Source organism: Odocoileus virginianus, chromosome 9, assembly GCF_023699985.2.
Source record: "Odocoileus virginianus isolate 20LAN1187 ecotype Illinois chromosome 9, Ovbor_1.2, whole genome shotgun sequence".
NCBI classification, from domain to species: domain Eukaryota; kingdom Metazoa; phylum Chordata; class Mammalia; order Artiodactyla; family Cervidae; genus Odocoileus; species Odocoileus virginianus.
Window position 1 is genome coordinate 58,923,445 of NC_069682.1, and position 21,023 is coordinate 58,944,467.

At 44.9% G+C, this 21,023-nt stretch overlaps 1 protein-coding gene across 9 annotated transcripts in view; it reads left to right on the forward strand.

Moving 5' to 3' along the window:
* Positions 1-836: 836 nt before the first annotated feature.
* Positions 837-21,023, forward strand: part of RALY (RALY heterogeneous nuclear ribonucleoprotein) — an 83,042-nt gene continuing 62,855 nt past the window's right edge. For 3 of the 9 annotated variants that reach the window (XM_020902546.2, XM_020902549.2, XM_020902553.2), the window contains exon 1: positions 1,354-1,692. The gene's annotated coding sequence lies outside the window, so the exon portion shown is untranslated. The other 6 variants (XM_020902545.2, XM_070472548.1, XM_020902542.2 and 3 more) reach the window with 6 other exon arrangements.

The window sequence follows — 21,023 nt, forward strand, 5'->3', positions numbered from 1 at the left end:
TCCTTGGCGCTCAGCTTTCTTTATAGCTCAACTCTCACATCCATACATGACTACTGGAAAAACCATAGCTTTGACTAGACAGACCTTTGTTGGTAATGTCCCTCTTAATATGCTGTCTAGGTTGGTCACAGGTTTTCTTTCAAAGAGCAACTGTTTTTTAATTTCATGGCTGCAGTCACCATCTGCAGTGATTTTGGAGCCCCCCAAAATAAAGTCACTGGGATGTGAAAAATACAATCACAGAATCGTAAGTCGGACGATGCATGGAGAATCTTATCTTTCCAGCCTTCAGGGAAGTCTACAGCTGAAGGGCTTACGGTCCTCGCGTGCTCTGGGAATCCACCCGCTGCTCCGCGGAGGTTGCACTACTGATATACGTGAATTTTCGATAGGAGAAATATTCAGGAGGCAGGGCAAACATCCAGATCGAGATCCAGTTATAACATTTCCTGTACCCCGGAAAGATTAAGTTACTCGAATTTAACTTTTTTTTTCAGGTGTAAGTGGCACCTTCTCCCGCCCCTCAAGGCGGCGTCCCCGCCCAGTCCCAACCAACAGCGTGGACCCTGGCCCTGTCCGCGCACCAGGCTCCCCTGAAAGTGAAAGGACCTGGCGTTCCTTCCTACTTCGTCTCTTCCGCATCCTCCCGGCACCGCCCACCGACAACTTGTTTGGGCCCCCTCTCCAGGCTCCGCCCGCCTCCAGCCCTACTTTCCTCCTCCCGCCCCACCCCCATCGCTCTCCTTCCGGCTCCTCCTCAAGTGGCCACCTTCGGGTTCCCTCCTCCCGGTTCGGCTTCCGGGCCCGCCTCCTTCTGTTCCGCTTCAATCTCTCCTCCCTTTTAGGCTTTTCTTCAGCCCCCGCCTCCAACACCCTTCTCTACAGGCCCCTACTCCTCCAGACTCGCCCGGGCCTCCCTCCACTCTTGACCCCTCCTCTGGGTAGGCCCCGCCCCGCGCCGCCCCGCCCCCTCCCCCTCTTTTTCTTGCTCGGCCTTCCCGGGTCTGCGAGACCGCCGCTGCCTTCCATACTTGTCTTGCGCGCCTCTCTTCTCGGCCTTAGCACCCTCTCGGCCCCGCCCCGCCTTACGCTCCGTACTGGTGTAAGAGAGCGTCTGTCTCCTCCCGCCCTAGCCCCGCCTCCTCAGGCTCCCACCTCAGGCCTTCCTCCCCTTTAGGCCCCTCCCCGACCCCTCCTTTCTCTTCTCCCCGCCGAAGATCTGGACCTTTCCAAAGCTAGGTTGAGGGGGTGTGAAGAGCAGCTGCGTCTCGGGAGCCAGGCTGTTAGGGCGGGGCTGCGGACGCCGCGCGAGCGTCGCCAGGCTCATCTCTGGAGACCTAGGTGGGGGCAAGGGGTGGTAGGGCCAAGGCCGGAACGGCGGGCGGGGCCGAGCTGAGAGAAGCCGCTCCGGGCACCCCCACCGCCGCGCGCCTCAGTGGTCCGGACCAAGGGAAGGACTCGCGGCTGCTGGGCTCGCACCGCTGTCAGTGCGGCGGGGTGCGCGAGCAGCGCGGGCTGAGCTGAGAGAAACCGAGGGGGCGACGGGGGCGACTCCCGCGCGTGTGCTCAGCTCCTCACGCTGCGGCCGGGGCCGCCTTCTTCCTCCCTCCCTCGCTCCCGCCCTTCCGCCCCGAGTGCGGCGGCACCGCCTCCTTCCGCGCCGCGCGGCTTCCTCCAGATCTCTCAGCGCGGGTGAGTGGGGGCCGCGGGCGTCTCCTTCAAGGTACGGGAAGTGGGTGCTCCTGGTTCCTTTTCGGTCACCCACCTCTTCGCGCGGACCGCTGCCTATTTTTAGAACTCTTTTTTCGGCCCTTCTGGGAGTCCCGGGAGCCGGAGTAACTCCCAGCCCCCTTCCCCCGCACCTTCCCCTCCACTCGGCCCCGTCGCCTTGGGTCGCCGGCCTGGCCCGCCCGTTCCCGCTCCCGGCCGCCCAGGCGTTCCCTGCCCGCCTCCTCTCCGCGGGCCGGGCCTGGGCCAGGAGTTGGCGGGGTGGGCCCGCTCCCGCTCGGAAGTTGGAGTCTTTTGTGCTCGCGCCCCGCCCCGCCTGCCGAGGGGAGGAGGGGGGAGTGGAGGCCGCGCCGGGGAGGCCTCGGGCGGGCCCAGCCCCGGCTCCGGCCCAGACCTGGGGCATTTTCCGGCTCTCCCTCCCGGGCTGGGTCTGCGGGGTCCCCGAGGCGCGCAAAACTGGACCCGCTTGGCTTCCTAAAGACCTGAGTGCCTCCTCGGTCCCCGCCTCTCCCGGTCCTGGGCTCGTGGCACACCTTGGGCTTCTTAGAGGAACAACAGCAGGCCCTCGAGCTGGGGCCGCGCGCCGCACTTCACGCAGCCTTTTCCCGGCCGAGCCTCAGTTTGCCTTTCAGTGAACCGGGAGAAAGAAAGTCGCCTTGCAGGGTATTTTGTGGATTCAGGGAGGAAACTGATGCGTGAGAAAAGTGTTTTAATACCAACAGGTAACATTTAACGGACTTGACGCAGGAACTTCGGCCGCTGTTTCATAGAATGCTCAAGACGGCCTTCTGAGGTTACCCCCATTTACAAAAACAGAAATCAAGGCTCCGAGAGGTTAAAGAATATGTTCCAAATCACAGTGTGTAGCCACCGAAGTGTAAGGCCGTAGTGCTGCTGTCTGTTATTCATTTCTTAGTGTGAGCTTGTGTAATCTCTTAGTGCAGAACGGATTTGGAGTCACATCATTAGATGAGAGACCTGTCTCCGTCCTCCCTCGTTCACGGGTCAGTGTCCACTGTGGATGGAATTCCATCCTGGATCTGTGCGAGGTCGGAGGGAAAGGAAGTTCTTACAGATTTCTTGCTAATATTGTCCCTTAGAAGTGGATGGATACAGAGGACTCCAGATTTCCAGCACACTAAAGTTCCCTGGAGTTTTGGCTCAGGGAAGGCGTAGGTCATTTAAAGCAGTGAGGTCCATCTTTTGTTTATGGCATGTTCCTCCAAATCTTGCCCATTCTATAGTGTTTAAAGACGGGGGGAGCAGAAAGTGGCTCAAGTCAATTGCTTAGACTCTGCTGCTTTCAACTAGAGATTTATTTCTCTTATTTTCAGATAAGGCCCAGAGGGGTAAAAGTGGACTAAAATTAACTTTGGCAAGTGTTCTAGTTTTCCAGTGTGTTTTGATGCCTGGTGTCTAAAGATCAAGCAGGGGTGTTCCTAGGCCAGGTCTGGAGTCTCCTGTTATTTGCTGTAGTTCTCTGGAGTCTGGAGGATCCCTTTTTCATGATCGTGGATTTAAGAGTAGTGGTAAATAGGGCTGCCAAGGGGTCCTCTCTAGTCTTAACTTTTTTTCCTGCCTTTTCCCTCTATCCGGTTAACTGAACCTCAGAAAGGGTAAGTAAGTTGTCTAAATTCACAGGCTGCTTTAGTGACAGAATCAGAACTAGGATTTCAGTCTTCTGACTCCCAGTCCAGTAATATTTTTGTTTCTACCATAGTTTGCCACCTTTTGAAAGAACACTAAACTACTTATTCCGGCCTTAAGACCCGGAATCCCGAGTGAAATGAAATCACCAGGAAGTTGTTTAGTCCCAGCATTAAAAGGAGGCCAGGTTTTGTGTGCTGCAAAACAAATCATGCAATATTTGTCCTTTAGTGACTGGCAAAGCAGGCACTCTCATAAATTACCACTTTTGTTGCATAGTACTTTGTTTATGTTTTATAGTTCTCTTTTGTAACCATTATCTGATTTCATTTCTCATCTAGTTCTGTGAGGTAGCTTGGTTGGTTTATATTTCCTTTTTTACAGCTCTAGTTGAGAATTGAAACATAGCAAGGTTTAGGGCACTTGCCTTAGATCACCAAATTAACAAGTGGAGAGGACAGGACTTCTCTTATGGGCAAAGGATTTGATTTGCTCTGGCACAGTGAACTTGGCCACTCATTGTGATTCTCTGAGCCTCAGTTTCTTTATCTGTAAACTCTCATAGGGTTGTGTGGGGCCTATGAGAAATGGCTGTGAGAAGTGCATTGTGGCAGTAGGCTAACATTTATTAAGTACTTTCCATGTACCAGTCACTGGATTAAGGACTTTGTGTGAAGTATCTCATTTAGCTCTCAAGAGTTACTGTGTGAATTAGCTACTATTATTAAACCTGTTTTGCAGAAACAAGAGTTAGAGAGTTTATATGACTTGCTCAGGGTCATGTAATTGATAACCGCAGACAATATAATTTTAAAGCTGGTATGCTTTTTTTGGTGAAGGTACACATAAGATAAAATTTTACCATTTTAACCATTTTAAAACATACAGTTCTATGGCGTTAAATATATTTACATTGTTGTGCAACTGTCACCATCTGTGTCTAGAACTTTTTCATCTTCTTCAACTGAAGCTACATATAAACACTTATTTCCCATTCCTTTTTCCCTCCTAGCAACTATCATTCTATTATCTGTCTCTGTGAATTTGACTACTCTCAGTACTTCATATAAATGGAATCATGCAATATTTGTCCTTTTGTGACTGGCAAAGCAGGCACTCTTAGTGCCTCCCTTAAGCCCAGAGTGCTCTGTAAATGCAAAATGGTGATTAGGCCTCATCTGCAGTAGGGTGTGGCATGCAGTTCCCCGACAAGAACCCAGGCCTGCTTGTGCCCCTTTGGTTAAGCTTCCTTACCCCTTTTCTCCAACTCTGCAGATTAAAGTTCCTTATCACTGAAGCCTTATTTTGCAGATTTCTGCTTGCCCCTTTTGTATCTTCTAAAGGGAACTCCTGCTGTTGAAATAGAACCCAGGGGACTTCCCAGCCTCACCTTGTCTTCGTCTTCCTTTCTGGTCATCCTGGGTTTTGGCGAATGGGGCTGCAGTGATCAAGAATAGCAGTGCTAGGCAGCAGCTCAGATCAGAACTACTCAGGATGGTTAAATGGATTACCTTTATGAAATGCTCCCTCTCCCTGCCCTCCTCTTTCCATAAAGGCACACAAGAGGAATTAGTTTTTGGGTTTCTAGAGGGTATTTATGGATCCTCGTTGCTTGCAGGTGGTTAAGATGGAATTAAATGCTGCATTTAGTCTTTCAAAATTCCCTTTGGTCTGACTGCTTCTGTGTCTTTGTGTGCTTTGGGGGGTGTGGTGGTAGCATGTGGTGTTTATGTTTGTGAAGTGTAGTTGGAATTTTGATTTGAAGCCAACAGAGGGTTGGGTTGGGAGGTGTTCCAAAGATGTATAATAGGGCAACAAAACCAGATTTGATCATGTTGCACTTGCCTTAAAAATCTGATGGCCCAATATTGCTTACATATTAAAGCCCAAACCCCTGAGTATGATAATAAAGTCAGAAAGTTCTGAATTGTTTATTGGAGAGAATCTTATAGTTGACGGACTTAAGTCATAGACCAGCTGGCCACCCGGCTAACATTTGAATAGGCTACCTGTTGAGATTGTGTTTCATCGGGAACCTCGTTATTGGAAAGTTTTCCATTTACAGAATAGTTATTAAGCATCTGCTACACACAGCACTAAGCTTGGGAATTTGGGTGGCTCGGGGAAGACAGGCAAAGAAACAGGCAGTGTGAGAAGTGTTGTGACAGAAACAAACACCATCAGAGCATGGACGAAGGAAACTAACCCATCCATGGATGGTAAGGGTGGGAGTTCCTTAGAGAAATTGTTTAAGCCTAGACTTCAGAGAAAAGACTAAGCCAGGAGGAGAAATCTGGGGAGCTGAGGAGAAGACAGGTAAGACTGTTTTCAGTTCAGTTCACTCAGTCGTGTCCAATTCTTTGCGACCCCATGGACTGCAGCATGCAGGGCTCCCCTGGCCATCACCAACTCCCAGAGCTTGCTCAGACTCACGTCCATCGAGTCGAGTGATGCCATCCAACCATCTCATCCTCTGTCATCCCCTACTCCTGCCTTCAATCTTTCCCAGCATCAGGGTCTTTTCGAATGAGTCAGTTCTTTGAATCAGGTGGCCAAAGTATTGGAGCTTTAGCATCAGTCCTTCCAATGAGTATTTAGGACTGATTTCCTTTAGGATTGACTGGTTTGATCTCCTTGTAATCCACGGGACTCTCAAGAGTCTTCTCCAACACCACAGTTCAAAAGCATCACTTCTTTGGTGTTCAGCTTTCTCTATGGTCCAGCTCTCACATCCATACATGACTACTGGAAAAACCATAGCTTTGACTAGATGGACCTTTGTCGGCAAAGAAATGTCTCTGCTTTTTAATATGCTTTCTAGGTTGGTTGTAGCTTTTCTTTCAAGGAGGAAACGTCTTTTAATTTCATGGCTGCAATCAACCATCTGCAGTGATTTTGGAGCCCAAGAAAATAAAGTCTCTCACTGTTTCCATTGTTTGTCCATATATTTGCCATGATGTGATGGGACTGGATGCCATGATTTTTTTTTTTGAATGTTGAATTTTAAGCCACTGTATCTTTTGGAGAGGTGTTTTCTTTCTTCCTTTCTCTTCCCTCTCTTCCTTTCCCTCCCCTTTCTTCCTTAGGCAGTGGTAGGGGTGTAGAGGTGGAGATAGGATTTTCACGTGAGTGCCTGAAAACCTAGTTTTAATTCAATTTTAGCTTTATATATAAAATGTACAACTGGAGGGAGGAGGATGGCAGCAGTAATGTTAGCCTGCTGTCCTACAACTGCCCCCTTGGTACTGTAAGGAAAGTTTCAGACCCATGGTGGGATATAGCTCACAGACTCAGGACGAGAAAGAAAGGGGCAGTGGGGTACATTGAGAGTCTAGTCATGGGCCTGAGGATGTTTGGTCTAGTCCTTGGCTACTCATTCAGTGCATGGGATTGGCCAAGCCCCTTTCCTTATTGCTTCATAAAATAATCAGAGGGCTGAAGGGTGAGACCTGGTGACAAAAAGGATTTGACATTCTTCTAGTGGGGAGTTAACTACTGAATAACCTGAAGACAGGCATTTGCTCAAGTATTGTTAGTTATTTCTTCTGTTTCTGCGGCCCTTCCATTTCCTCAGTCTTTCTGTCACTTCATAATGGCCTCCATGTGAATAAATGTGCTGTGCCTCCTAGGAGGAGGGGAGGAAGGATTGGATACATTATCTCACGGTTCTAGTCTGCATCTCCAAGAAGCCATGCAGACTGTCTGCTGTCTCCTGCTCTCTCTGTTGGGGTAGGGGTCTAGAGTTTGTGGTTGAATATTCAGATTTTCTTAGGCTCAGACACATGTATTTGGAGTTTTCCACTGACTGAAGTGCAAATCTGACTATCCTCCCACCATGCCCAGTGCTGTTCCACTGGGGGAGCAGGGATAGCATTCAGTGGGCTTTTGATACTTGCCAAACTCATGTTAATTGTAATTACCTAATACTCCCTTGATCTCAGTCTTCCTGTCTGTAAAACACTAGGGTTGGACTGGATAATACTGGGTCATACTTTTACCTCTCAACAGTCTGAATTTCTGGTTTTATGGGAGTTCAGTTCAGTCACTCAGTGGTGTCCAACTCTATGTGACCCCATGAACCGCAGCACGCCAGGCTTCCCTGCCCATCACCAACTCCTGGAGTCTACCTGAACCCATGTCCATTGAGTCGGTGATGCCATCCAACCATCTCATCCTCTGTCGTCCCCTTCTCCTCCTGCCCTCAATCTTTCCCAGCATCAGCGTCTTTTCAGATGAGTCAGCTCTTCCCATCCGGTGGCCAAAGTATTGGAGTCAGCTTCAACATGTGGGTTGAGAATTTATCTCTGAAAGGAGGACGGGCTTTGTGAGAGTATTGAGAGTATCTCACAGGGTTAAATTCTGGGTTCATAGATACCTTTCAGTATATAAACAGATGGATATTGCTTTTCAGAGTGGACAGATTGCTGAAAAATTGCTTGTGAGACGAATTTACCAAATTATCTATTGAGTTCCATTGTAAACTTGGAGCTGTTGTTCCATGGGGCAAACTTGGATCCCACGACTAAAAAGTTATATTCAAAAATGTAGCAAGCTGTTTAAAGTCATAGAATAAAAGGAAAATTGAAAAAAAAACACCATAAGATTGCCAAACAACACTAGGACTGGAAAAACACTGGAGCAGAAATTTGCATTTCCTTAGAGCCTTGGCTTTATGAGATAACGTCTGCTGAGGTTACCTGGCCCTTAAAATGCCATCTGTAGAGACTGAATAGTTCTGTTTATTTGTCAAGGTAAGAATCATTGCTTTATTCCAAGTAAGTAGTCTCATTTAGAAGGTCAGATTTAGTGTTGTTGGCCAGGTTTTCGTTCTAGAGGCATTTAGCTGATATTTAGCTATCTGCTGTTTGTTTTATGAAGGATTTCACTAAGCCTAGTTAAAGGTAGTGTTTGCCTGGTGTCTGTTGATCTGTTTGTCTAGTTTTCCTTTGTAATTCTTCATGCTAGTGAAAGCAAATGCAGTAGTAGATTGAAAAGAATCTTGTCCATAACTCATTATTTCTCTAGGTCTGGGTTATTGCTCTGTGTCTGAGTTTCCTTTCTGGAAGGTATGATCATGCTGCACTGAGAAATCAAATGTTCTCTGCTTACACAGACCATGTTAAAAGGTCTTTGAGACTTTGTTCTTCCAAATAGCAGTAAGCTGGCACTGAGAAACAGTGCTCTCAATATAATAATGATGTGCCTGAATCAGTTGAACACAAGAATAGCTTTTCTTCATACCTTAAAGACTCATCCTAAATTGATTTTCACACCAATTAAAATTAACTTTACTAAAATTAGGGTCTTGGGTAGAGTTACCATGATAAGTAGGTTAAGTACCTAGCTGCTGTAGCAGGGTTATGTCAGCTGCTTTCCATCCCGAAGTCCAACTATTTGTTCCAGGAATTTGGAGTACCAACTATGAGTTCTCCCTATGGAGAACATACAAACCAAACAAGACATGATTGCTGCCTTCAAATTACATTCAGATAAATACAACAGGTCCTAGCTTATACTCACCTCTACTGCCTTGGCCTGGATATTTTGGTTGAGGGTTCAAACTGAAAATAGCAGCATTGATGGGTGTAGCATTAGGCCATGAGGCCTATTTGAATATCTCACTTTCAGTGTTTCAGTTTGTTTTTGACCTCCCCTCCCTTTTTTTCTTTCTTCTGCTTGTTATCTAGATTTTCTCCTCGGTTGCTGAGGTGTCTATCAGCCAGTGTGTAAAGTCAAGAACCTTAGGGTAAGAGGCAGCGTTGTCCTTCAGGCTTGGGGGTGCAGACATCTGCTTAGTGCTTGCCCTGTTCTTCTCACATCAGTTCTTTGGTTTCCAGAGTTGATGATGTCTAGCTGCTTATTTAAGGATGAAGAAAATTAAGTTTCAGATTTAATTATTTTAAGTTTTATATGCAGTCTTAAAATAAGATAGCTCTCTGTTTTGCTTGCAAGTAGAATTGAGGTGTGGTTTCTGGCATTAGTTGTTTTTTGTTTTGATTTTGGCTGTGTCGTGCAGCTTGTGGGATCTTAGTTCCCTAACCAGGTATTGAACCCAGGCCTTCAGCAGTGACAGTGTGGAGTCCTCACCACCGGACTGTCAGGGAATTCCCATTTGATCGATGTTTGACTTGTTAATTATGACTACTCTGTGCTTTCTGAAACCCATTGCTACTGCCTCTGCCAGCCTTCTTTGAACACTTAGCAGCATGGAGCCCTACGAAATGGAGAAGTTGAGCTTACCCTGTCTTGAAGGGCTCTTCCTTGTCCCTTCCCTCAAAAAAGAAATGTTATTTGGGATGCCGTGTTTTGTTCACGATTTCTTCCAACAATTTAGCTTTGTCCGTGAGGTCTGGAGGAAGAGGAAATATGGCTGTGTTCAGTCTCATAGTTTGGGGACAGTATTGAAATCAATCGGTCAAACTGTATGGAGCTTGCTGAGTGCCTCCCTTGGTGCTATGAGGGATGTGAATGTGTAAAACAGTCTCTTGTCTTCAGGGAACCTGTAGTCTCTGGGGAGATAAGGTAATCATGAAGTTGTAGCTGATAAGACAGTTTGGTTTAGAAGACTAAGATCTTTTGTTTCCTGGAACTAATTTGATCAGAAAAACTGGAATAAGTCATTTTCTCCTCTGTGAAACTTCGTTTTCTCATCTATTATTGTTCAGTCGCTAAGTCATGTCCGACTCTTTTTGACCCCATAGACTGTTTCATGCCAGGCTTCCCTGTCCTTCACTATCTCCTGGAGCTTGCTCAAACTCATGTCCATTGAGTCAGTGATGCTGTCCAGCCATCTCATTCTCTGTTGCCCCTTCTCTTCCTGTCCTCAGTCTTTCCCAGTATCAAGGTCTTTTCCAATGAATCAGCTGTTTGCATCAGGTGGCCAAAGTATTCAGTTGATGAATATTTAGTGTTCATTTATTTTAGGATTAACTGCTTTGATTTCCTTGCTGTCCAAGGGACTCCCAAGAGTGTTTTCTAGCGCCACAATTCAGAAGCATCTATAAAATAGGGTTAATAATCTATATCTTGCTTTCTTCACAATGTATTGTGAGGAGCAGGTTAGATGTTACTAAAAGTACATTATAAAACCAGATGATACAGTTAATGCATGAAGAATCCAAGTTGTTTGTCAGAGGAAATAGGTAAATAGCAGAGTTTGCTATAGAAGAGATCTCTTTGGGCTGGAGTGACCAGGAAGAGTGGTCTGGATCAGCCTTGGGTTAGGAGAAAGAATGCTGGAAGCATTTTACACAGAGGCAGTGATGGAGCAAAGGACTGTGGGCAGAACTGTTAAGGGACAACAGTGAGTGGTCTCCAACCACATAACTCAAGTCCATAGGGTTCAGCTTTAGTGGTTATTGACAGACAGTTTTCAGAGGTATATCAGATCACACTCATCAGTTGTGCATGATAGAATTCCTGTTGCTTCATGTCCTTGTCAACACTTAGCATTATCTGTCTTTTTCATTTTTTGTTATTCTGTTTGGTGTGTAGTTAAACAAGAGAGTTGTAAGAAACACTGTATAAACTCTTTAACAAGTACCATAAAGGGGTAAAGTGATAGGGAAGTTCAGAGGAGGGAAGGATTGTTCTGCCTAGGGAACATTTTTGGAGAAGCAAGCATTTACACTGGGCCTTGTAGGATAAAGGTAGTGACCATGTATTGTCCAGGACCATCTTAATTTCTAATATTCCTCCTGGTTGTGCTTATAATGTGAAATACCAGTGCTTCTGTGTTTGGGCCAAATCTCCCAGATTACGCAGAAGCAGCGCCCAGATACCTTTTCTCATGCAGTGCTTCTCTTCTCTTCCCCTTTGTTTCTAGAAAGTATGGTCACAGGTGATTTAGGCTCTGGAGATAGAGAACACTGTGTGCAATGGGAGCAACTTGAGCAGAAACTTGAGATGTGTGACTACTAATAGATCAAGTGGCATCCATATTTCTGCTTTTGATCAGAGTGGGGAGGACATGTCCCCTAATTGGAGTGCGTGATACCCTCACATAGTCTCCTAGAGCAGGTGGAAAAGGTAATAATATTCCTAAGCCAATTCCTAAGCCAAATTGATAGAAGGATTAGAATGAGCTCTTTGTCTATAATTTTATCATTTCAAGGAAGCAATCCGGCGAACAATCGTACTTGAAGTATGTTGAAAGAGTTTGTCTTCTCTTAAAATGGAGGGGGGGTAGGAAGGAGAGTGTGAAGCCCTAAAGAGCTTAGTCTCAGCACTCATCTATTACTTGTATATTTGCTCAGGGAAAAATTGCCATTTCTTTGTCAGCTCTTATGCTGCCTGGTGTGCACCCTATTTGGGTGTTTATTTTTTATAGTTTTACCAAATCACTTTGAAAGCTGGTGTGAACATTGATCATGTCTTAGAGCCTTTCTTCTTTGTTCTGTCAGCAAATATTAGGAAATGTACCATAAATTACCTGGTTTTGGGAAACAAGGTGGCCTTGTCTGCTTCCAAAGAAACATGTTAAACATTAGTCAGCTCCTGATCCTGTATTAGGTCCTCCAGTATTTGTCAGGAGACGCCAGGGATGTTAGAGTTGCCAGCGGGTCATTGACCTGGTCTTTCAAGGAGACGTGTCAAATACTTGATTAAAAATCTGGCCTGGGTTCTAGACCTAACGGCCATTTATATTAACAACAGCTGCCATGATTTGGATGCCCGTTGTATTGAGACACTATATTAGTTCCTTGTGTTCATACTAATAGAGCTGATACTTACTAAAGCTTACTATGTGCTGGGCCATTTGTGTGTGTGTAACCTAGATAATATAAATTTATATATAATAGAGAATTCACATATATAAGATATTTATGTATAAGATTTTCATATATTGTATATAAATTTTAGATATGTCTAAATATAAAAAATCATTCTTATCTCAACCCTAGAAGTAGGTGCTATTGTTCCTCATCATATAGGTAAGAAACTGAGACACCAGTAGGTTAAGAAATAAGCCCACAGCCACAGTGCTACTAAATGGAGTTGCCAGGATTTAAACCTAAGCAAATCTTCTTTATTTTTAATATCAAAAATTTCAAACATATGCAAAGTAGACAGAGTAGGTTATTGTGGTAAAAAATATATACAATATAAAAGTTACCATTTTAGCCATACAGTGCAGTGGCATTCTGTATGTTCATATCATTGTGCAGCCATCACCACTCCATATACTTAGAAGTTCACTTCCCCCCCTTTATTATTAATTTTTTGACATTTTATTTATATATCTTTGGCTGTGCTGGTATTTGTTATTGCGCAGGCTTTTCTTTAGTTGCAAAGAGCAGGGGCTACTTTCCAGTTGCAGCACACGGGCTTCTCATTGTGGTGGCTTCTCTGGTTGCAGGACTCTAGGGCACAGGCTCAGTAGTTGTGATGCATGGACTTGGTTGCCCTGCAGCATGTGGGATCTTCCCCCAATCAGGGATCGAACTCCATCTCCCTCATTGGCAGGTGTATTCCCTACCACTGAGCCACCTGGGAAACCACCCCCCCCCCCCCCTTATTTGTTGAAGGAGTTGGATTGTTTTTCCTGTAGAAATTTTGCTCATTGCATTATCTGTGGTGTGTTTAACATATCTCTATCCTCTGTATTTCCTGTAAGTTTGTGGTTGTATCTAGAGGGCAGTATCTCTTAGAATCCTCATAGCAGCTCTACAAAAATAGACTGAGAAAGGTTGGGTAATTTGCCCAGGGCCTCACAGCAACCTTGGATTTGAACAGACCATCTTGTCTTCAGAACCTCTGCTCTTTCCTTTCACCATTCACCCATTCTGTGTCCTTGAGCAAATCATTTTCAGGTCTCTGAGCCTTAGTTTCTTTTTGTGCACTGAGGGCCGTTACAGGAGTAGCTTTCTATGTTCCTCTGACCATTTAGTGCCCTCCATTTGACGGCATGATACGGGATGCTGTGGGTGATATTCATATGAATAACCTTGTTTTCAAGGAGCACATAGTCAGCCAGGGGCTGAGCACCATAACCTCTTTCAGACATAGAGCCAGTTTTGGCCATTGTGGGGCTGTAGGATCATTAATTCCCCCCTTAGGATTCCTAACTGGGGGAGAAGGCAGTGAGTGGCACCCACTCCAGTACTCTTGCCTGGAAAATCCATGGACCGAGGAGCCTGGTAGGCTGCAGTCCATGTGGTCGCTGAGAGTCAGACACGACTGAGCGGATTCACTTTCACTTTTCACTTTCATGCATTGGAGAAGGAAATGGCAACCCACCCCACTGTTCTGGCCTGGAGAATCCCAGGGTCAGGGGAGCCTGGCGGGCTCCCATCTGTGAGATCGCATAGAGTCGGACATGACTGAAGCGACATATCAGCAGCAGCAGGATTCCTAATTAACCTCCCTGCATCCTGTCTTGCCCTCTTCTAAGCCACGTTTGTCTTTGCTGCCAGGTGCTTTTTCCTAAAAACCATTTTTGTTGTGTTCTCCTGCTCATAAATCCAGCTTGAGGGATCTGATAAATAAGAAACAAAGTTTTTCCAGCAATAAACCTTCCCTCCTTGGATTGAGTTACTATTTCAAGGGCAGTTAGTCTTTTTTCTTTTCTGTTTGGCAAAGGTGTTATTGCTTTTATGGAAATAGAATCTAGAGATGATAGAATAATGATGGAGTGAAGCTTGGGGAATGCCGTCTTGATTCAGAGGAGAGCATACATTTAGCATTGTACTGTTTACTTCCAAGGACACTTGACTGTAATGGGGCAATAGTGCTGTTTTGCAAAGAAAAGGAAATTTTAGTTATGGAGTCCAGAGAGACGAGTCTTAAAGGTATCCTCTTGAGATACTTTTGTCTCATTGCTAAACTTTTATCTCGTTGGCTAACCATGCTTTTAAATGAATGTCGTATATAGGAGTGAAGTCAAGCAGAGCAGTGTTTTGGGTCTGTAGTAATTCTGGTGGCAGACGGGAACAGGAGTCCAGGTTGATGTACAGCTAGCATAGGTAGTAAAATTTCAGATTTCAGGAGAAGTATAGTTTAGGGCATTTGTATCACTGGAGTGCCTTGAATATAATAGTTACCCAGGCAAATTTGGCCTTGGAGTACGGAATGAAGCAGGGCAAAGGCTAATAGAGTTTTTTTTTTTTTTAATTTTTATTAGTTGGAGGCTAATTACTTTACATCATTACAGTAGTTTTTGTTATACATTGATATGAATTAGCCATGGATTTACATGTATTCCCCATCCCATTCCCCCCTCCCACCTCCCTCTCCACCCGATCCCTCTGGGTCTTCCCAGTGCACCAGGCCTGAGCACTTGTCTCATGTACCCAACCTGAGCTGGTTATCCGTTTCACCCTAGATAATATACATGTTTCAATGCTGTTCTCCTGAAACATCCCACCCTCGCCTTCTCCCAGAGTCCACAAGTCTGTTCCATACATCTGAGTCTCTTTTTCTGTTTTGCATATAGGGTTATCGTTACCATCTTTCTAAAGTCCATATATATGTGTTAGTATACTGTAATGGTCTTTATCTTTCTGGCTTACTTCGCTCTGTATAATGGGCTCCAGTTTCATCCATCTCATTAGAACTGATTCAAATGAATTCTTTTTAATGGCTGAGTAATATTCCATGGTGTATATGTACCACAGCTTCCTCATCCATTCGTCTGCTGATGGGCATCTGGGTTGCTTCCATGTCCTGGCTATTATAAACAGTGCTGCGATGAACATTGGGGTGCATGTGTCTCTTTCAGATCTGGTTTCCTTGGTGTGTATGCCCAGAAGTGGGATTGCTGGGTCATACGGCAGTTCTATTTCCAGCTTTTTAAGAAATCTCCACACTGTTTTCCATAGTGGCTGTACTAATTTGCATTCCCACCAACAGTGTAAGAGGGTTCCCTTTTCTCCACACCCTCTCCAGCATTTATTGCTTGTAGACTTTTGGATAGCAGCCATCCTGACTGCTAATAGAGTTTTGCCAAGAGAATGCACTGGTCATAGCAAACACCCTCTTCCAACAACACAAGAGAAGACTGTACACATGGACATCACCAGATGGTCAATACCGAAATCAGATTGATTATATTCTTTGCAGCCTGAGATGGAGAAGTTCTATATAGTCAGCAAAAACAAGACTGGGAGCTGATTGTGGCACAGACTATGAACTCCTTATTGCCAAATTCAGACTTAAATTGAAGAAAGTAGGGAAAACCACTAGACCATTCAGGTATGACTTAAATGATCCCTTATGATTATACAGTGGAGTGACAGATAGATTCCAGGGATTAGATCTGATAGACAGAGAACTGAAGAACTATGGGCGGAGGTTCTTTACCTTGTAAAGAAGGCAGGGATCAAGACCATCCCCAAAGAAAATAAATGCAAAAAGGCAAAATGGTTGTCTGAGGAGGCCTTACAAATAGCTGTGATTAGAAGAGACGTGAAAGGCAAAGGAGAAAAGGAAAGATATACTTATTTGAATGCAGAGTTCCAAAGAATAGCAAGGAGAGATAAGAAAGCCTTCCTCAGTGATCAATGCAAAGAAATAGAGGAAAAAAATAGAATGGGAAAGTCTAGAGATCTCTTCAAGAAAATTAGAGATACCAAGAGAACATTTATGCAAAGATGGGCACAGAAAAGGACAGTAATGGTATGGACCTAACAGAAGCAGAAGATACTAAGAAGAGGTGGCAAGAATACACAGAAGAACTATACAAAAAAGATCTTCCCCACGCAGACAATCATGATGGTGTGATCAAGAACCTAAAGCCAGACATCCTGGAATGTGAAATCAAGTGGGCCTTAGGAAGCATCATTATGAACAAAGCTAGTGGAGGTGATAGAATTCCAGTTGAGCTGTTTCAAATCCAAAAAGATGATGCTGTGAAAGTGCGTCACTCAATATACCAGGAACTTTGGAAAACTCAGCAGTGGCCACAGGACTGGAAAAGGTCAGTTTTCATTCCAATCCCAAAGACAGTGGCAAAGAATCCTCAGACTGCTGCACAATTGCACTTGTCTCACACACTAGTAAAGTAATGCTCAAAATTCTCCAAGCAGGCTTCAACAGTACATGAACTGTGAACTTCCAGATGTTCAAGCTGGATTTAGAAAAGGCAGAGGAACCAGAGATCAAATTGCCAACACCTGCTGGATCATTGAAAAAGCAAGAGAGTTCCAGAAAAAACATCTATTTCTGCTTTACTGACTATGCCAAAGCCTTTGACTGTTTGGATCACCACAAACTGTGGAAAATTCTTCAAGAGATGGGAATCCCAGACCACCTGACCTGCCTCTTGAGAAATCTGTATGCAGGTCAGGAAGCAACAGTTAGGACTGGATATGGAACAACAGACTGGTTCCAAATAGGGAAAGGAGTATGTCAAGGCTGTATATTGTCACCCTGCTTATTTAACTTATATGCAGAATACATCATGAGAAATGCTGGGCTGGAGGAAGCACAAGCTGGAATCAAGATTTCCAGGAGAAATACCAATAACCTCAGATATGCAGATGACACCACCCTTATGGCAGAAAGCAAAGAAGAACTAAAGAGCTTCTTGATGAAAGTGAAAGAGGAGAGTGAAAAAAATTGGCTTAAAACTCAACATTCAGAAAAACTAAGATCATGGCATCCGGTCCCATCATTTCATGGCAAGTAGATGGGGAAACATTGTAAATAGCATCAGACTTTATTTTTGGGGGGCTCCAAAATCACTGCAGATGGTGACTGCAGCTGTGAAATTAAAAGACGCTTGCTCCTTGGAAGGAAAGTTATGACCAACCTAGATAGCATATTAAAAAGCAGAGACATTACTTTGCCAACAAAAGTCTGTCTAGTCAAGTCTATGGTTTTTATGGTCATGTATGGATGTGAGAGTTGGACGATAAAGAAAATTGAGTGCCAAAGAATTGATGCTTTTGAACTGTGGTGTTGAAGACTACTCTCGAGAGTCTCTTGGACTGCAGGAAGATCCAACCAGTCAATCCTAAAGGAAATCAGTCCTGAATATTCATTGGAAGGACCGAAATGGAAGCTGAAGCTGCAATACTTGGGCCACCTGATGTGAAGAACCAACTCATTTGAAAAGACCCTGATGCTGAGAAAGATTGAGGGCAAGAGGAGAAGGGGACAACAGAGGATAAGATGGTTGAATGGCATCGTCAACTCAGTGGACATGAGTTTGAGTAAACTCTGGCAGTTGACAATGGACAGGGAGACCTGGTGTGCTGCAGTCCATGGGGTTGCAAAAGAGTCGGACACGACTGAGCGACGGAACTGAACTGAAATGAATATATTTTTAAAGTCTTTAAAGAAAATACTTTGACAGTAGAGCAAGCCAGAGGAGTTAGTCGCTCAGTCATGTTCAACTCTTTGGGACCCCATGGACTGTAGCCCGCCTGGCTCCTCTGTCCATGGAATTCTCCAGGCACGAATACTTGGAGGGGGTAGCCATTCCTTCTCCAGGGGATCTTTGCAACCCAGGGATTGATCTCTGGTCTCCTGCATTGCAAGCAGATTCTTTACTGTCTGAGCCACCAGGGAAGCCCAGGCCAGAGGAGAAGGCTCTGAGGTCGTGCATTATAAACTCAGGATCCAAGTGATCTAGGACCCTGGATAGCTCCTTGGAAAACCAGAGGACTCCTAAGTTCTTTCTGTTCTAGATCTTTTCAGAGGATCTTACCTTTTGGATCAGAGTTTGCAGACTGGCAGCATCTTAGATTGTGTCTAGCCTGTAGTGTATTTACTTTGAGTTGGAACCCAGCCTGGGGGTATTAGGGCTTTCAGTGGAGATACTGTGTGTGAGATCAGAGGCCCTGGCATGTGACTGGTTTCTCCTGAAGAGGGAGTAGGACTTTGGAGGAAGTAGCAGGGGCTGGACCCAGATGCTGAACATGAGCTTTTTCCTGTTCTCAGGAGTGGTAAGAGTCCTCAGCTATTCTATAAGGCTTCACTCCCTGAGCCTTCCACCAAGGGCTCCTTATATCATAATTGGTCACATACCATTTTGGCAGAATGCTTGAGTTTACAGAATCATGTTCTTCATTTCTCTCTCCCTCATTCCACATTCTGCTTCCTTATTGGCTGACTCTCTTAGGTAGAGAATATTTATTCTCAAGTTTGTCAGAGCCCACACCATTTCCTGTTGTTTCTTTGCTACCCAAGCCCAGTGCCAGTTGCCATAGATCACCAGGCTAGCATTTTTTTCTTTGAAACACTTGGTCAGCTGTACTTATTTTTGCTACCTGCTTGGTCCCTCTGGGCCAACTCGGCACTGGATGAAAGTGAAGTTGCTCAGTCGTGTCCGACTCTTTGCGACCCCATGGACTGCAGCCTCCCAGGCTCCTCCGTCCATGGGATTTTCCAGGCAAGAGTACTGGAGTGGGTTGCCATTTCCTTTTTTGAAGGAACTTCACCCAATTACAGTCTTGGTCCATGGGACTAGGTGGATTATCGTCATTTTGCCAGTAACTTTTGGTCCCTCTGATGCCTAGAAAGTCTGTCTCCTGGGTTCTCTTAGGATTTCACAAGGACGGTGAGCTAATCAAGGCTCAGTGAATCTTGTCCTTGTAATACTGGCTTTTTTTTTTTTTTGCATCTAACAACTCACAAGCTGGGATGAAATTTGCTGTCTCATGGAAGAAACCACAACATCTAAATACAAAGCAACGCTGTTTCACTTATGAGGTAGTTCCTGGTCTCCACCCCCACCCCCCCACCCTCCCCCTCCCCAGCCGCTAGCTTCAGTGAGAGCAGCTCCTTTGTGTTGAAAGCAGGTGACTTTCTGAGTAAGTGACTTGTTCTTGCTGCCTGTTCCCTTTGGTTTCTTGTAATTACTGTAACATCATCATCCAGTATGTGTGGAGCACTATGGTAATTTCTGTGACAACTGATCATGATTTCCCAGATAAAGGGAGGAAGCTAGTAAGTGTTACGAACTTGAAAAGGGTATTGGGCTAAGTTTTTATGATACTAGTAGAATTTGGAGCTGGAAAGAACTTTAAGCAGCAACTGCCTAATTCAATCTTCCCCATTTATAGACAAGGAAACAGGTCTAGAGAAGTTAACTTGCCTTAAGGGGTTCCTCAGTTGTGGAATATACTTGAGATCCTCAGCGTAGTGTTTCTTCGTGCCTCCTGTTCTATATGGCTGCTTCCCATTATATTCCACTGGACCATGAGCTCCACGAAGGGAGGATCCACACTTATCTTTATAGTTAATGTTTTTCCAGTACTTACCACAGGACCTAAGTACTTTTTAAGTGAATGGATGTACTGTGTTGGAGTTTTCAGACTGGGATGCATGAAATCACAGGATAAGTTTTGGTACGCTCAAATATTTTTTTGTAGTTGGATTAGTTTAAATATTATTACTTGTAGTTTAAAAGTTTATGCTTATGTTGTCATGTTATGAAATGGATGATTATTGTTGTTTAGTCACTAAATAGTGTCCAGCACTTTTGCGACCCCGTGGACTGTAGTCAGCCAGGATCCTCTGTTTGTGGGATTTCCAGTCAAGAATACTGGAGTGGGTTGCCATTTCCTTCTCCAGGGGATCTTCCTGATCCAGGGATTGAACCTTTGTCTTCTGCATTGGCAAGCGGGTTCTTTACCACTGAGCCACCAGGGAAGCCCTAAATGGATGATAAGTTAGTGTAAATTTTTTAGATTAAGTGAAAAGGCATTAAATAAATTACAGGATTATAATAGGCCCTTTGACCTTCACCACAGAGGGTCTAGTGTTGCTAGATCTTTGGTATTTTTAAGAGAAGCTAGAAATCTAATTAGAAAAAAAAAAGAGATCTGATTTTAAATGTTGGCAGTTAACTGTGGTTTTTTTGTTTTGTTTTTTTAACTTGTTTGGGTCAGACAAAACAAATTCTTGGGCCTAAGCATCTTTTTGTGACCTACGAGATAAACAGGTCTAGGCAGGAGCAAGGTTTAAGTTCAGTTCAGTTGCTCAGTCGTGTCTGACTCTTTGTGACCCCATGGACTGCAGTATGCCAGGCCTCCCTGTCCATCACCAGCTCCCAGAGTTTACTCTTTGGACAGGGTTAAATGGATGATACTGTCAGGGATGGCTGCCATTCTGAGTCTGGCTTCTTGGCTTCAAACTGGTGATAGCTTGGAGTAGAAAGAATGAAGTTAAGACTATCAAGTTAGGTTGGGAAAATTCCCACATGAAACATCATCCTCTGTGGGTAACAGCTTCTGTAATATCTTAGCCCTTGGAGAGCATCACATTTACTCCCCTTGTTTTTCTGTTGAGACTAAAATCCAGAGAATGTAACACAGCTCTCCTCTAGGATCCTAAGCAGCAAGGCCCCTGCTTCAAACTGCAGACCTTTGGTGCTTCCTGCCTCATGCTCTGAGGGCATGGGCTTGGGGTTTCTGGCATATTTTGGGATCGCTGGTAGAGCTGGGTGAACACCCCTTAGTACAGTGCTGTCCTAAGCAAAGGGGGGGTTGAGGTGGCAGTTAGTAATAATGCTCAGCCTCATCGTGGTGTGGAGGGTCTATTTCTGTCACTAGCATCATGTTGACCTTATTTTTTCTACCTGGAAAGATATAGAGGACAACTCAGCAACAAAGAGCCTCAGTGCCAAGATAGATCTGTGCCTTCGCTGCCCCTTCTCTTCCTCTTTTTCTTCCTTCCAGCTCTTTCCTCCTTGAGCCCTACCA